Source organism: Rhinolophus hipposideros (genome assembly GCF_964194185.1).
Source record: "Rhinolophus hipposideros genome assembly, chromosome: 1".
Classification (NCBI taxonomy): domain Eukaryota; kingdom Metazoa; phylum Chordata; class Mammalia; order Chiroptera; family Rhinolophidae; genus Rhinolophus; species Rhinolophus hipposideros.
The window spans coordinates 41269824-41286083 of record NC_138047.1 but is presented as its reverse complement, the minus strand read 5'-3'; the positions used below and the strand labels follow the sequence as shown (position 1 = coordinate 41286083).

Genomic DNA, 16260 nt, shown 5'->3' with positions numbered 1-16260 from the left:
GCCCAACTCCCAAAGCACACACACCGCCTGGATCTGTTAGCTTTGCTCAATGAGATAACCAATGTAACATAAATTTTTCTGAGTAGAATGCAAAATAAGTTAGAAAAGGTAAATCAGATAAATTGATGCTTTCACATATATTTTCTAAAAAGAAAACATCACGGAAGAGCATAAAAAGAACTTTCTGAAAAACAAATTAATTATTTAATCAATTTGAGTAAAACTGAGTCCTGGGGAGATTTCATTGTTTTCTCGTGTGTGTGTGTGTCCTTGTGTATGTGTGCCCTTGTGTGCATGCATTTCATCTCTGTGGAATGAGAATGTGACCCACTGAGATGTCCTTCAAACCAATAGGATGTATCATAAGAACTAGAAGGCCTAACTGGATACTGCCAAAGAAAGCAGGAAATAGTTTTTCATGGAAGCATGACATTTATCTCAGACGCAGGAAATTCTTAGGCAAAAAGGTGAAGAAACATTTCTCAGCAGTGCTCTGAATCATCATGGAGTTTGGTTTGCATGTAGTTTGTGCTATGTCTCAGTTTGTGGATACTTTTAGGTATGTGAGTCCGTACCTGATGTGACAGTGCTATTCTGTATTAGTTCCTTCAATCTGTACAGGGGTGCTTGAATTTGGGGAAGAGGAAAAGAAGAGTGATTACCCAGAAGACAACAGGTAGTCTATCAGTGAGGAATATGTTTAGCACCAAGTAACAGAAAGCCTGTGCATAGTGGCTTGCCCGAAAAGAGGTGACAGAGGTTTACAGACACAATCAACGTAAGCGTACCTACCTACGTGGTACATGACAGCAAGAGCGTAACGTGTTTTTTCATATTTTCAATCCGTGCTTTGGGGATTGTATGGAGAAGGGCTATACTTGCCCAAACTATTCCAGAATCTTTGTTTTTATATATGTATAATTTATCCACTGCCTACCTCCAACATGAATGTGAGGTAGTTCCTATCACCTCACTCTTCAGGTATAGTGTTGCAAAAAGAAGAAGAAAAAACACTGAGAAAAGAGTCGAGAGTCCTGACTATACATTAACTAATTGTGTGTTTGGGGGCACGTTACTCTCTCTAGCCCCTCCATTTCCTCAGCTGCAAAATGAAACTACTAGGACCTGTTTTAAAGGGTTATGGGAAATGAAAGAGATAATAGGTTTGAAAGCCCTTTGTAACTGTAAGCATTATATGAATGTAAGATTTTTTTTTCCCTTTGATGTCACTGATTATTGTAACAACTACTCTCAAATATGCCCAATTAGTTAACTGCCTAGTGTACATCTGTGTCAAATGTTTACTTTTTAATAGGCCACCCCATGTACGCCTGGGCCAGCCACTTACCTCCCTTCAAATCGCTACCAGCAAGTGGTGTCCAGGGAGTACTTATGTTATAATGTTAGCATGAACTATGCATAATTAGTAAGGAAGTCTGCCACAACAAATTCGTACATGGCAAAATATAAAGTACTTTAAAAAGCAGCATTCATTTGAGAGTCTGTTCCTCTCCTGCCCTTCTTTAGTTGGATAATCAAGAGTTGGCAGCGTTCTCCCATCTAGAAACTTATGTTGCATATTGACCTAGGAAGATATCAGTTCAGATAACGATGGCAACTTCTATGTTAACCATCAATCACTTTAATGAGTACAAGAAAGCATCCTATCACCCTGCCAGAAGATACCGGAATTAAGAATGGCTGGTTCGTTGGTTAAATCTGTGCGTATTCTCTATGTGTTAGAGGCTGAACTGGTGGCATAGGCATGTGACACAGACTCCAGTCTCCAGGAGTTACAGTTTAGTAATGGGGCCGTGGCAGCAGCAGTTTGTTGAGCTTTCTGAATTCAATCCCTTCATAAAAACAGAGCCACTAGAAGGGTGGTTGTCAGGGGCTGGGGAAGGGAGAAATGGGGAATTATTTAATGCGTATAGTTTCACTTTTGAAAGATAAAGAGTTCTGGAGATTGGTTGTGCAGCAACTGAATATACTTAACACTCTGCACTGTACACTGAAAAATAGTTGAAGGTGGTAAATTTTATGTTATGTGTATTTTAACACAATTTTAAATATTAAAAAATAAAAATAAAGGCAATAGATGCTAAAACCAAAACCCTATGGGCAACATTTACCACACAAAAGGTAATAAGATATCCCCTTGAATCCCAAAACACAAGTGGGTTGAGACAAACCACCTATACAACTCAAGGCCTTCATGATGTCAGGCAGCTTTGTGGAAGGAAGTAGAGGGAAGTAATGAGGTGATGATGGACCTGATAATAGGAAAATCCCAACGCAGCCCACAGATGCTCACTGGAAAGTGGTGCCCCCAGTCTATTCGTGGGAGGTGCAAGGGACCCATGGAAAAGTCGGAGGAGCTGGAGCAGGCGTGGCCCCCTGAACTCTCAAAACTGACCAGCCAGAGCTTCCTTCCAGGAGAGGGGGCCTTACCACGGAGAAACTTCTAGGAAAATTGAGCAGAAAGGAAACAATAGAGATGAAAGAAGGAGAAGACCAGATAAAAGTGGAGAAGAGATTTAGCTCCTTGTGATTTCAAGGCAGCTCATCAACAACCAGAGGAAAAGAAGAGGTCCTATCTTCTCGTGCATTCCACACTATTGTCAGAGAAAACCTTTCTAAGAAATGCTTCAGAAGATTTATCTATAGGTCCCAATCAGTCAGGATTGGGTCTCACACCCATGCCTGAACCAGTCACCATAAAGGGCGATGAGACATCATGATTGGCTGACACAAGTCATAATTCAAACCTTGATGATTAACTTTCTTTTATTAGGTCGGTGCAAAAGTAATTGCAGTTTAAAAGGTTAAAAGTAATTTGCAAAAACCACAGTTACTTTTGCACCAACCTAATAGCATATGAGAGACAGAAGACTCAAACAAACATCTGGTTTGCCATCAAGGAAGAAGGGGCCTGCCTGTTAGGTACATTGGCAACAATTGCTGTCTCCTGATTTGCTATCTTGCCAAATTATGCTGTGGCTTTCAATCTTCAAATATAATCACATTAAATCTATGAGAATTAACATGATAATTCTCTTGTTAAGTGCAGTTGGTAGACATCACACATGCAAAAGTGAGTCTTCAAGGGTAACATACACAATGTGTTTGAGCCTCTTTTCAAAATACCTTCAGTTATCTTGGATAAATTAGATACATAGTTCACTACCATAGTATTAATTTCTTTTTTTACATATAATATTTCTTCCAGTGTACAACATAATGATTCAATATCTGTATATATTGCAAAATGATCTCCAAAATAAGTCTAGTTAACATCTATCACCAAACAGTTACAAAAAAAATTATTTTCTTGTAATGAGAACTTTTAAGATGTAGTCTCTTAGCAATTTTCAAATGTGCAGTACAGTATTAACTATAGTCACCATGCTGTACATTACATCCCCAGGACTTACTTATTTTATAGCTGGGTATTTGTATCTTTTGACCCCCTTCACCTGTTTTGCCCACCCCTCCCCATTGACAACCACCAGTCTATTCTCCATATCAGAACTTGGTGAGGTTTGGGAGGAGTAATTGTTTGTTTGTTTTTTATATTCCTCATATAACTGACATCATACAGTATTTTCTTTCTATGTCTGACTTATTTCACTTATTCCCTGAAAGTCCACCATATTGTCACAAATGTCAAGATTTCATTCTTTTTTATGGCTGAATAATATACTTTTGTGTATACATACCACAGTTTCTTTATCCATTCATCCACTGATGGACACTTACTTTGTTTCAGTATCTTGGCTATTGTAAATAAATGCCACAGTGAACATGGGATGCATATATTTTTTCAAGTAGTGTTTTTATTTTCTTTGGATATATACCCAAAAGTGGAGTTTCTGGATCATATGGTAGTTCTATTTTTAATTTTTTGAAGAACCTCCATACTGTTTTCCACAGTGGCTGCACCAATTTACATTCCTACCAACAGTGCACAAAGGTTCCCTTTCCTCCACATCCTTGCCAATACTTGCTGTTTCTTGTCTTTGATAATAGCCATTCTGACAGGTGTGAGGTGATACCACATTGTGGTTTAGATTTGCATTTCCCTGCTGGTTAGTGGTGGCGAGCACCTTTTCATTGTTCTGTTGTCCATCTGTATCTCCTCTTTGGAAACATGACTATTCAGATCTTCTGCCCATTTCTATTCAGATTCTTTTTTTTTTTTTTTTTTTGCTATTGAGTTGTATGAGTTCTTTATGTAGGATGGATACTACACACGTATCAGATATATGGTTTGCAAATATTTTCTCCCATTTACTAGGCTGCCTTTTAATTTTGATGGTTGCCTTACTGTGCAGAAGCCTTTTCATTTGATGTCATCATACTTGGGTTTTTTGCCTTTGTTGCCTTTGCTTGGGGTATCAAATCCAAAAGTTATCACCAAGATGTCAAGCTTACAAGCCTGTTTTCTTCTAGGGGTTTTATGGTTTCAGCTCTTACATTCAAGTCTTTAATCTATTGAGAGTTGATTTATGTGTATGGTGTAATATAGTTTCATTCTTTTGCATGTTGCTGTACAGTTTTCTCCACAGTATTTGTTGACCAGATTGTCCTTTCCACATTGTATATTCTTGGCTTCTTTGTGATAAACTAATTGACCATATATGTGTGAGTACTACTTTCTTTTCACTTTGGATGCTTTTTATTTTTTTTCCCTTGCCTCGTTGCTCTGACTAGGACTTCCAATATTATGTTGAATAAAAGTGGCAAGAGTAAGCAGCCTTGTCTTGTTCCTGATCTTAGAGAAAAGAACATTCAGCTTTTCTTCACCATTAAGTATGGTATTAGCTGTGGGCTTGTCATATACGGTCTTCATTATGTTGAGGTACACTCCCTGTGTACCCAGTTTGTTCAGTTTTTATCATGAATGGATTTTGAATTTTGTCAAATGCTTTTTCTGCATCTATTAAGACGATCATATGATTTTTATCCTTCATTTTGTTAATGTGGTGTATCACATTGATTGATTTGTGGATGTTGAACTAACCTTGCATACCTGGAATAAATCCCACTTTAAGGTATTGTTGAATTCAGTTTGCTGATATTTTGTTGAGGATTTTTGCGTTGATGTTCACCAGGGATATTGGCCTGTGAGTTTCTTTTCCTGTGGTGTCCTTGTCTGATTTTGGTATTAAAGTAATGCTTGGAAGTCTTTTATTTTTTGGAAGTGTTTGAGAAGAATTGATATTTAATTCTCCTTTGAATGTTTGGTAGACTTCACCCATGAAGATGTCTAGTCCTAGGCTTTTGATTGTGGAGAGGTTTTTGATAACAATTCAAACTCTTTTTATGGTCTACTACCATAGTATTAATGTAAATAAGTATTATTGACTACCTAATATATGCAAAGTAGTCTTTGAATTGTAGGTGGATATGGAATGAATAAGGTATGATTTCTGTCTTTGAGGCTGCTTGACTTTAATAAGTATAAAGATAATCATTGTAATTTAAGCCTGTGACAAAATTTTATTGTGTAAGGAGAATAAGTTTCAAGAAGCACCTGAATCTCTTGTCCAGTAATTCTCCAGGGAGCAGCTCAGCACCAATTATATAAAAATTAAAAAAAAAAAATTCCAGGTTAAAAAATGGAGCTCAGGAGAGTTAGAAAAAAGTATCTTGGACAATACCTTCTTGTAAATATTCAGGAAAAAAATAATTTTACATAAAAATAAGCACAGAAAAGGATTAAGGTCAAGGACATACTAGAAAGTAGTCCCATGTAAGAAAGAGAGAGAGAGAATGAATGAATGAATGAATGAATGAATACAACATCCCTACAGACAAAGCATGCCCAAAAGAAATACCTAAAAAACAAATGAAAACTATAACCTACTATTCAAAACGAGCTAAAAGACATTTTTAAAATACAAGATATGAAATAATAATGGAAATCAGAATTAGAAGAATTCAAACATGAGGTGAAGAGCTCAGGAAATAATTACAAATAAAAAGCAAAATCATTTTAAAGCTAGAGGGAAGAAACACAATACCATATAATCACAACAGGCAAGTCCTTAAAAATAGGTCAAAAGGAAGAAAATTGTTAAAATTAAAAGAAACGAAAAAACTGAAAAAAGATCAAAATTAATATCTATTCAAGATATACAAAGAAGATCTAACATATGGATAGTAGAGGTCACTGAAGAGATTAAAGCAAGAGAACAGATTGAATACTTAAAACTGTATTCTAGAAAACTTCTGAAATAAAACAATATATATTTAAAACTACATTTTGGAAGAGCAGAGTGCATACCTGAAAATATTGATCTGGAATAAAAGGCATCAAATCATATTCTAGTAAAATTACTAAACTTCAAAAGGAAAAAGGAAAAAAATCTTTTAAGCATCTGGGTAAAAAGAGAAACTGACTTCTAAGGGGAAAAAAATACTGTTAGACCTTTAGACAGCAGCTCTTTATGCCAGAAGAAAATAGAGTTAAAAAAATTGAATAATGGAGGCCACTTAGGTTTGTTTGCAGGCTATTTTGTGAGCAGTGCCCTGTGCGTGGTGTACAAAAGAACCACTAGACAAATACAGAAAAAGGAGCCATCACTTCCAACCAGGAAGACTTCATGGAGGAGGGTGGAAATGTTCTTACCTTAAAAAAAAAAAATCTTAGGAAAATTTTAAACTGCTAACATAGTTCAGAATTATAATGCATAAACGTGATTTCTTCTCAAAATGTTCAACTGTGCATAATACTGGGTTCATTGCATACTGCCGCATGTCTATATTTTTTCATTATTTTTATGAAAAGGACATAATTTCTGACTAAAAGGATTTTTTTAATATTGGAATTTGAGTAGTTTGTTTGGTGAATCCAGGATGTACTGCTGTTAAATAAATGATAAACAATTCAGTAATTTCATTAGAGTAGATGTGATTTAAGCAACATACTTAAATTTTTTGTGTATAAATAGAATCCTTGATAATCTAGTTTCTGAGTTGGTTGGTATAATAATTGAGACAAAAGTGATTATATATAATTAAACAGAAATCTGAGCAAAATTAAGTGTCAATAAAGCACTCTCCATCTTTATTTTGTGGTTAATTAATTTTAGATATTTTAGTAGCATGTAAAATGGATAGTAGGGTGTATTTATATTTTAATGTATAGAACATCTTAAAATAAATGCTAAAAAGAATTTACATTTTATGTGATGCTTTTTATACAAAGTAGTGGCCAAAGATCAAGATTAGTTTACCCTGCTTCACACCATATGCAAAACAAATTCAAGATGGATTAAGTCTCCAAAGAGAAAAAAAAATTTAATAAGAAATTTTAGATGGATTGAAGGACAAATTGTGAAAAAGTAAAACTAATAAAATAGAGATATTCTGATAACCCAGAAACCATAAAGGAAAAGATTGACACACTTAGCTACATGAAAACTTTAAGCTTAAATAGTCATTCACTCATTCATTCATTCATTCATTCGTTATTTTTATTGAGAACATACTATGCGCCAGGCACCTTCTCAATGCTGAAGATACCGTAGTGCACTACCCATCACAGCTCTCAGCTTATAAGCCATGCAGGAACCAATACCATAAACAAATGGCCATAAACAAAACTGAAAGACAGTGATGCCTGGAGAATTATTTGCAAAATATATGATAAAGAGTAAATATCTGTAATAAACAAGAGGTCATATAAATTGATAAACAAATAACCCAATAGGAAAATGAGCCAAAGTTACAAATAGTAAATTAAAAGGAGAGCAACTGCAAATGGCCAATAAATATGTGAAGAGTTGCTCAACCTCACAAGTAGTCCCAAAAGTGCAATTAGGACAATGACGTACAGTGTTTCCCCTTCAGCTTGGCCTAATTTTGTAAAATTCCCCATTCCCACTGCTGGGAAATGTGTGAGGAAATGAGTACCCTCATGTGCTATTGCCAAGTCTGAGAATACCTAACAACCTTTTTGAAAGTAATCTAGGAGTGTCTGTTACAATTACACAATGTCATACATATCCTTTGACCCAGAAATCACATTTCAGGGAACCTTTTCTACAGAAACAAAAGTACTAATACATAAGAACATATGTATAAGAATGTTTATTATGTCATAGTTTGTATATAGAAAAAAATTGAAATATCCTGAATGTTCTCAAAGAAATACACCCATGTTATGCAATATTTTGCAGCTGTTGAAAAATACGAATTTGAATTATGTGTATTGACCTAATAAGATCAATATGATACTTTGCTTGTTCACGGACAAAAGGCTATTTGTAGGGTAATTGGTATGAAATTCTTAATTAAAAACAGAAAATGAAAAAAATATATGTATGCATAAACTGTTAATGTAGGTTATTTGGGGAGGTTAGAATTATCGTGAGATTAAAGTGGACAATTTACTGCCTCTTTATATGCTTGCCTATTGTTTGAATTGTTACGATGAGCATGTACTTTTTTTAAACATCATGTGGAAAAACAGTTTAATTCCATGATGACTTGGAGGGCGAAACCATAATCGATGGCGGAAGTTTCAGGAAAGCTGATTTTCAGTTCATTTAAGGAAAAACTTTATAACAATAACAGTGATTCAACAATGGATTTGGGAACTTTGGGTGAGGGTTTCTGGAAGTATTCAGGCAGAGAACCATAGCTGTTGGGAAGAAGACTTTTGTATCTAGTTTGAGGACTGGACTAAATGACTCTAAGATTCCGTCCAACCCCAACAGTTTTAATAACAGCTTAATCATATTACATAATGATGCATGTAAACATTTTTTATTAAAGATTTTTTAATTGAGATATAATATACAATATAATGATTTGATATTTGTGTATTACAAAATGATCACCACAAATTTAGTTAACATTTTTTACCACACAGTTACAATTTTTTTTTCTTGTGATGACAACTTTTAAAATCTAGTGTCTCAGCAACTTACAAATAGATAATTAACTGTAGTCACCATGCTGTACATTATCCCCATGACTTACTTATTTATAACTGGAATTTTTATATCTTTTGACCCCCTTCACCCGTTTTGCGCAGCCCCACATCCCCCACCTCTGGCAACCATCAATCTATTCTCTGTATCTGTGAGTTCAGTTTTTGTTTGGTTGTTTGTTTTAGACTCCACTTATAAGTGAGATCATATAATATTTGCCTTTCTCTATCTGACTTATTTCACTTAGCATAATGCCTTCAGGGTCTATCCATATTACTGCAAAAGGCAAGATTTCCTTTTTATGACTGAATGATATTTCATCGTGTGTGTATATGTATATATACACACCACATTTTCTGTATTAATTCGTCTGTTGATGGACACTTAGGTTGTTTTCATGTTTTGGCTATTGTGAATAATGCTGCAATGAACATAGAGATACAGACAGCTTTTCGAGTTAGTGTTTTCATTTCCTCCAGAAGTAGAATTTCTGGATGATATGGTAGTTCTATTTTTAATTTTTTAAAGAACCTCCATGCTGTTTTCCATTAACTGTCCCTGCCCACGTCCCTATGTCATCCCCATCTAAGAGATTTCAAACATGATAGCTCTAAAGATAACGGTAGAAAAAGAGCTCTCTCAGACCAGAATTTGGGACCCACACTGATCTAGAAAGAAAAATTCCAGAGTATCCCTCTGCAAACTCATACTTACTCTCAGGAAAGTCTTTCTTATTGTGACTGATATCCTTTAGGCTGAAGCTTACACCCATTTCCTCCACTTCAAATATTAGAGACAAAGAATCAGAAGTGACTCTTGGCCTCAAAAGGACCTCCTAGATGATTGCTTCAACCTTCCTCTTTTAGAAATGAAAAAAACTGAGAACCAAGTAGAACGTGTAACCTGCCCGTGGTGAGAACCGGTACCCCAACCCATTTGTCCTACCTGCCACACCAGTACACTTTCTGTAGCCCTGGTCATTCCTTTCTCTTAGATACACACCAGCATCACCTAGTTGGTTCTACATACAGTGCCTTTTGCTCATTGATACAAGGTATGTTAGATGCATACTACTTACATAACATCCAAAGTATGTAAACTAATATATCGACGTTGAAGGCCCAGGAAGGCAATGTAGGAGTGTTTCAGAGCAAGGATAAAACTCTGAATGGCTCCTTATTTTGTGCTGAGAACCTAGAGCCTCCACTGGTTCCAGGTTCCCTGACTGGGGTTTTCTTTTCAAAGGAAGACCCCACAGGATTAGGAACCAAGAAGTTTTTTTCATACCTACTCAAAACTGCCCCCAGCAGGAAGCTCAAGTTCTTTGCTCAGCTTCAGCTTGTGTTCAGACTAAGTGAAAATGCCTGGGCAGTAATGGATGCTTCCAGCACCAAATGGTTTCTGCACAAGGTCCAAGCATTCCTCCTTGTCTGATATGAGGGTCCCCGACACCAAGAAGGATGTGACTAATAAAAATGTGACTTCAGAGACTCTACAAGTCCAGACAACTTCTGATAAACACTTAAACAGAAGTCAAGAATGTTTTCCTTTCTGAAGGGAAACTATGTGGTCTGTGGTGTGAGTGGGAGTGGGATAGAAGAGAATAAATCTAAACATCAGCTTCCTCTTCTCATAATTCTTAAGCATTTTAACAGCAGCCATTTTTAATTCCCTGACCGGCTTTCATACTTATAACCCATAGATTCTGGATGTGGGCCACCGAAAAGAGGAACAGAATCTATGAAGAATGGGCAATTCCAAAGTGATTACCAAGCAAGTTTAAAACTAAACTGGACACTGGGCCCAGTTTCCCTGGTTCCCACCCTGAGTCCAGGAATGCTCCAAAAGGTATCCACTCAAGGCACACTTGGAACACCCAGGCTGGGATTTTCACTTCCTGTGCTGACAAAAGGGGGAAGCTCTATAGAGGAAATGGGGGTTGACTTCCGGGAAGGAAAGGTGAGGTTCCAGATGGCACCTCTCGGCGTCTTGAATCCACCAGAGGAATTCCAGGAACGTTGGCCTAGGACAGGAAGGAGAGATCGAAAACCAGAGAGCCAACATAGATATCCCCTTGGCAGGAGAAAGGAAGGCAGCATGGTTTTCGAGACCCAAAACGCTTTCATTGGTAGTGCTGATCCAACTAATGTTTGAGCACTTTCCTTCCCACTAGCTGTTTGGTTGTCTTCTCACGTTTCTTGGACAGGTGTATATTGCATGGAAGAGCCAGGGTATGGGTAAGACTAGCATTCTCTCTGTCCAATTCTAAATAAAAAGTAAGAAAAATAAATGTCTTGGAAGAAAAGACATTGATGTTAACTTTAGTAAAACCCTTTGTGTTTCTGAAATCAAGATTCTTTTGACTATCTCAGTTTGTTATTTCAGCCATTACCCCTGAGACCAGGAGCACTCAAGACCAATGGAGGCAGAATGCACTTGTGTCAGTTCTTCTCCGTTGAATTTTAAGCAAGTAGAGAAATGACCTCATTTTGAATCATAAGTATTTGCATACTCAGTTTTAGACATTTCTTGCTTTTGGGGGAGCGAGTACTTTATTTTTAAAAGCTAGCCTTCAGAAACACATTCACTTGTTTGTTGGTTCATTCATTCACATTCATTCATTCATTTGTGGGGATGATAAGAGCCATAATGATGGGCTATTACACAGAAAACTGGGAATCATAGTCAAAATGAAAGTTCTGGACTGAAACCTACCATAGAATCCTAGCCCTGCTACTGGTAAGCTGTGTGACTCTGTGCAACTTGTTTAACCTTTCAGAACCTCTGACTTGTCATCTGTAAAATGTGGTTAATAAGCATAACCACCTCATTGGATTCTTGTGAGAATTACCTGAAATAACATAAGGAAGAGCCGGTACTATGCCTGGCATTTAATAAGCTCTGTAAATGTTAGTGGTGGCAATGTTAGTGGTGAGGTAAGGGCAGTAGTATTTTTTATTATTAATGGCTATTATTTAATGAGACCAACAGCATAAGAGTGATAGAGCAAAGCACTCTTAGATGTCAGTGGAGGAGAGATTTCTGGACAGGAGGTACTTGGAAGATTTCATATAATTTGACTTGCTAGCTTTCTTTCCTTTGAGCTCTGTTATTTTTGTTTTTTGAATCACATTTTAATGGAGAAATTGGGAAATCCCTTTTCCTTTGCGTTTCATTTTCTATTATGTTCCTGAGGACTGCAGCTTTGGTACCAAATTCAACTAAAGTCTACATCCCGGTATTTGCATTGACCTTGGAGTGCCAGAGTAATTATTCTGTCAATTATTTGACTTTTTAAAGTGTGCTTACCTTGAAGAGCCTCTGCAAAGGAGGACCATGTTAATGTGTAACGCAGAGATAAGCCAGGGCTGCTTTCTTTCTCTCTTTTTTTTTTTTTCATGGCTGTTCAGCTGGAAAACTGAAATGGTTCCTATTTGCATCTCATCGAGCACTGTTGAAAGGTGGGGGAGAAAGGACTTTTACTAATGAAGTACAGTGGGATGTGAATTTTAGCAACACAAAATGCAGTGAATCACCTGCAGTTTGTTGTGTTTTAAGAAGAAAAGTAAATTATAAGACAGTGTAATAACCTTGCTTGAAGAAGTGATGGCATTCAGCAAGAAGACCACAAAGAGGAATACTCTGAATTGGTTGAGCAAGTTGCCATGTGCTTCTCTCATAGACGGAATGAATGATTCCCACTTTTGTGGATGGCAAGGACATTTTTCTCACCCTTAAAAAAAAGGCATTCATCGTCGGGGCTGGAAAACTACATTTGGGGCAAGAAAAAATGAGCAACTGTGGCAGGAGGCATTGAATTGAGCCAAGAAAATGGGGGACGCTTGGGGCAGGAGTCAGCTCTGCCCAGAGGGATCCTAGACCTCGGGGGGTGGGGGGTCGATCTGGTCCTCTCCAGCCCTAACAGCTCTGTCGGTAACTTTCCGTTGTTAGAGAAACCTAGTCCTCATCCAAGTGCATTTCTGAAATGCCTGACTGCTCAGGACTCTGCAAGCTCTGAATGCAGACTGAGAAGAGGAGATTGAAAGCAAACACTGGACCTGTTACCACATTTCCATCAACCTCAACAAGTAGTTTACTTGTATGTTGGTTAATTGATAGGTCAAGGTGGAACTTTGGGTCACCCATAAGGAAATACAGGATAGTGATTAAGCGCCTGGGTTCTAGAACCAAATTGCCTAGTTTTGAATCCCAGCTCTACCATTTTTGAGCTTCGTGACTTTGGTAAATTACTCAGCCTTTCTGTGCCTCAGTTTTCACCTTTGTAAAATGGGAAACAGCCCCAACTCACAGAGTTGTTGAGAGGGTTAAATTAGTTACACATCTGAACACCCGTCATGAGTCAATGAATGGGTATTGCTTTTAACAGGCAAGAGTGAGTTGAGGGCAAAAAAATAACGTGAAATTGGATCATAACATATGGTGGTTAGAAGGAATTATGAAAAAGTCATTTTGTCTAGCCCCTTCCTTAACCAGGACAGCAAATCCTATCACGTTTTGAAATAATTATCTTGAAATCATAAATAACAATAACCATTTATTGAGTGTTCACTGTGTGCCAGACAGCATGGGAAGTCTTGTGCATGCATCGTTAACAGTCCCACAGGTCCAGGTACTGTTATTACCCCATTTTATAGACGAAAAAACTGAGACTCAACATGTTAAGTAACTTACCCAAAGTCACCTAGATTAGAACCTAGACCTTTCTGAATCCAGAAATTGTGTTAACACAGCAATTCCTTTCCCTTTGCGTTCCATTTTCTATTACATTACTGAAGACTAAAGCTTTGGAACGGAATTCAGCTGAAGGCTACTACATCCCAACATTTGCATTGGATATGGAGTGCCAGGGTAATTTTATTTGGCTTTTTAAAATGTGCTTCCCTTGAAGAACCTCTGCAAAGGGAGGACTGATATTTTTGTGTTCTGTGGTCTCATAGAAGCAAATGTGTAATAGTCATGTTTTGTTTCTTCCATATAAATCCAGGGCACTATATTTTGAAAAATACTTTCATTCTGTTAATCTTGAATAAATAATTTCCCAATGCTAGTGAGATTAGCAATTTAAAAGATATGATAATATTAAATGATAAAAAAAATTTCCTTTGGAATCAGTTGATTGAATATGATTAAATAAAGTGAAGACTTTATCCCTGACAGCTCATCCATTGCTCATATGCAAGCACAACTGCGTTTAAGGAAGTCTGTTTATTGTTGGACATCTTTGTCTACCAATAAACAGGTTGTTAGCTTGACCTTAAATATGGAATGCATCTTTGAGCTTAGTGCGTCCTTCTGGAGTAGCTAAAATCAAGACTTCTCATTCCCCGACATGCAACCAGGTACTTTCCCACCTCAGGCTTCTCTTCTTTAAGTTAAATACCCTCATACCTGCTATATTGGTTTTCATACCCCACACCATCCTTTCTTTAATGGTTTGGTTGCACTCTTAACTGCTTAAACGGGACCCAGGGCTGGTCACTTCAGTACAGAAGACAGAAACGGCTGGCTGGCCTCTAGACTCGTGGCCTCTAGACTCATAGCCTCATTGATGTCATGATGGGCTCCAGGAAGGCAGAGTGACGAGCGGGAGCCAACAGAAGGGCTTCCAAAAGCTGATTCTGAGTGGTCCATGTCAGAGGCTTCATGTCATCGCTGCTGTTTGTATTTCAAGTGAGAATTTCTCATTATGTTGGTTCTAACAAAGAGATCCTTGGTATTCAAGATTCTTATAGACTATTGCCCAAATTCTCAGGTACAAGTGCTAGAACTGAAGAGATGCTCCTCCTTTTTAGAATAGGGGACATTCGTAGCTATATTTATCACAGATCCATGGTACAGATAGACAAGCATGCCCTTAAGATCTGACTTAAAGTCACATCTGAGAAATTTGGGTCATTCCTTTATGATCTAACGACGGCACTGCCCTGCTTTGTGTCTACCCTTTTTCTCTGATGTGAAATGATTAGACTTTATTTTTCCACTTGTCAAATTCTCTTTAGCTTTTTAACTGCAGTGTTGAACCCTTCTTTCCCAAAGGCATTTAGATTTTTTTTTCAATGTTTTTGCTTCACTGAAGCTTAGTGTGCTTCTTCTGGCTTTATAGTTTACCTTGTAGAAATCTCATTAGAAAAGCACTTTAATATATTACTTGGCAACCAGACATCTGACAGTGTTGTAGGTCATTAGTTAGGAAACCTCCCCAAGCTTGGAGGAATGGACATTCCTCTGAATTGGGAAACTTGGATCACTCCTGCTGGAGCCAGGATTTATTTTAATGCATTTGGGGGGAAGGGGAAGAGATACTCTAAATCTGGCAAAATAAAAATAACACTGATTAAGAAAACAATGAAACATTCTTTAAAAAGAAATGTATTCAAGTTAGTATTATTCCGTGGTAGCTCCTGAGTCCTTTGAACACAGAGCTCGTTTTAGAAAATGGATCTCCTTTCGTAGGCAAGAAGCTAGTTAAACAGCTTCACACCAGATCATAGATCACACTGAAACAATCCTGATGAGGATGGACTTTTCAAAGCTATATTCATTTTACCATGAATAAATGGATGCAAGTCTTATTTGTGGGTTTTTAATTTTCAACTTTGAATTTGCAAACTCCCAAATTCCTTCAAAGCTATGGTGTGCAGAGAAGGTTCTGAGTAATAGGATTGCTTATATTTTAAGAAAGATGCCCTTTAGCAAAGCACTAGGCTTTGAAATGTGATCAGTCAAGGGAGCAACAGGCACGAATTTCCCCACTTGACAGTGTTTCTTGTTGAGTTCTAACCAGATTTAATCTCTCATACAAAAAAAAAGAAAATGCTATCCTGAGGTCTTCTAGTGCGTCCAAAAGATAATGCTATATTGTTTTAACACAGATTAAAGAAAATGAAGTACAGTTTAAGTTCCTAAAGCACAATAGTAGTACTAGGAGCTGGTGATTTTTTTTTTTAATTTAGGAGCTGCATCTTTTTTAATTCAAAGACTTAAAAGAAGCAAGCTGTCTGAGAAGGTATTTTTAAAAAGAGCGCTCAGCTATTATAATGGTATAAATGGGATAGTGCACAAGCAGTACTGTGAAAGAGGGGCCTTCCTCCAACTTCAAGAGAGGAAAAGGAATGGAGAGCTTTGACAAGAGTGACTTAAGCCCCTGAATAAGGCTGGAGAGTAAACTCGAGTGTCTCATGTAGTGAGATACATAAGTGAAGCCTGTCGTGCTTTCAGACTGGCCTGAATGAAAAGCAGAACCCAGATGCCAGTTCTGGCGCACTTGTACCTTTTCACACCTTCAGAGTCAATTAGG

General features: G+C 37.3%; 1 protein-coding gene across 1 annotated transcript in view; it reads left to right on the top strand.

Moving 5' to 3' along the window:
- IGFBP7 (insulin like growth factor binding protein 7) overlaps positions 1–16260 on the top strand; it is a 65501-nt gene that overhangs the window by 16390 nt on the left and 32851 nt on the right. The gene's annotated exons all lie outside the window — the stretch shown is intronic.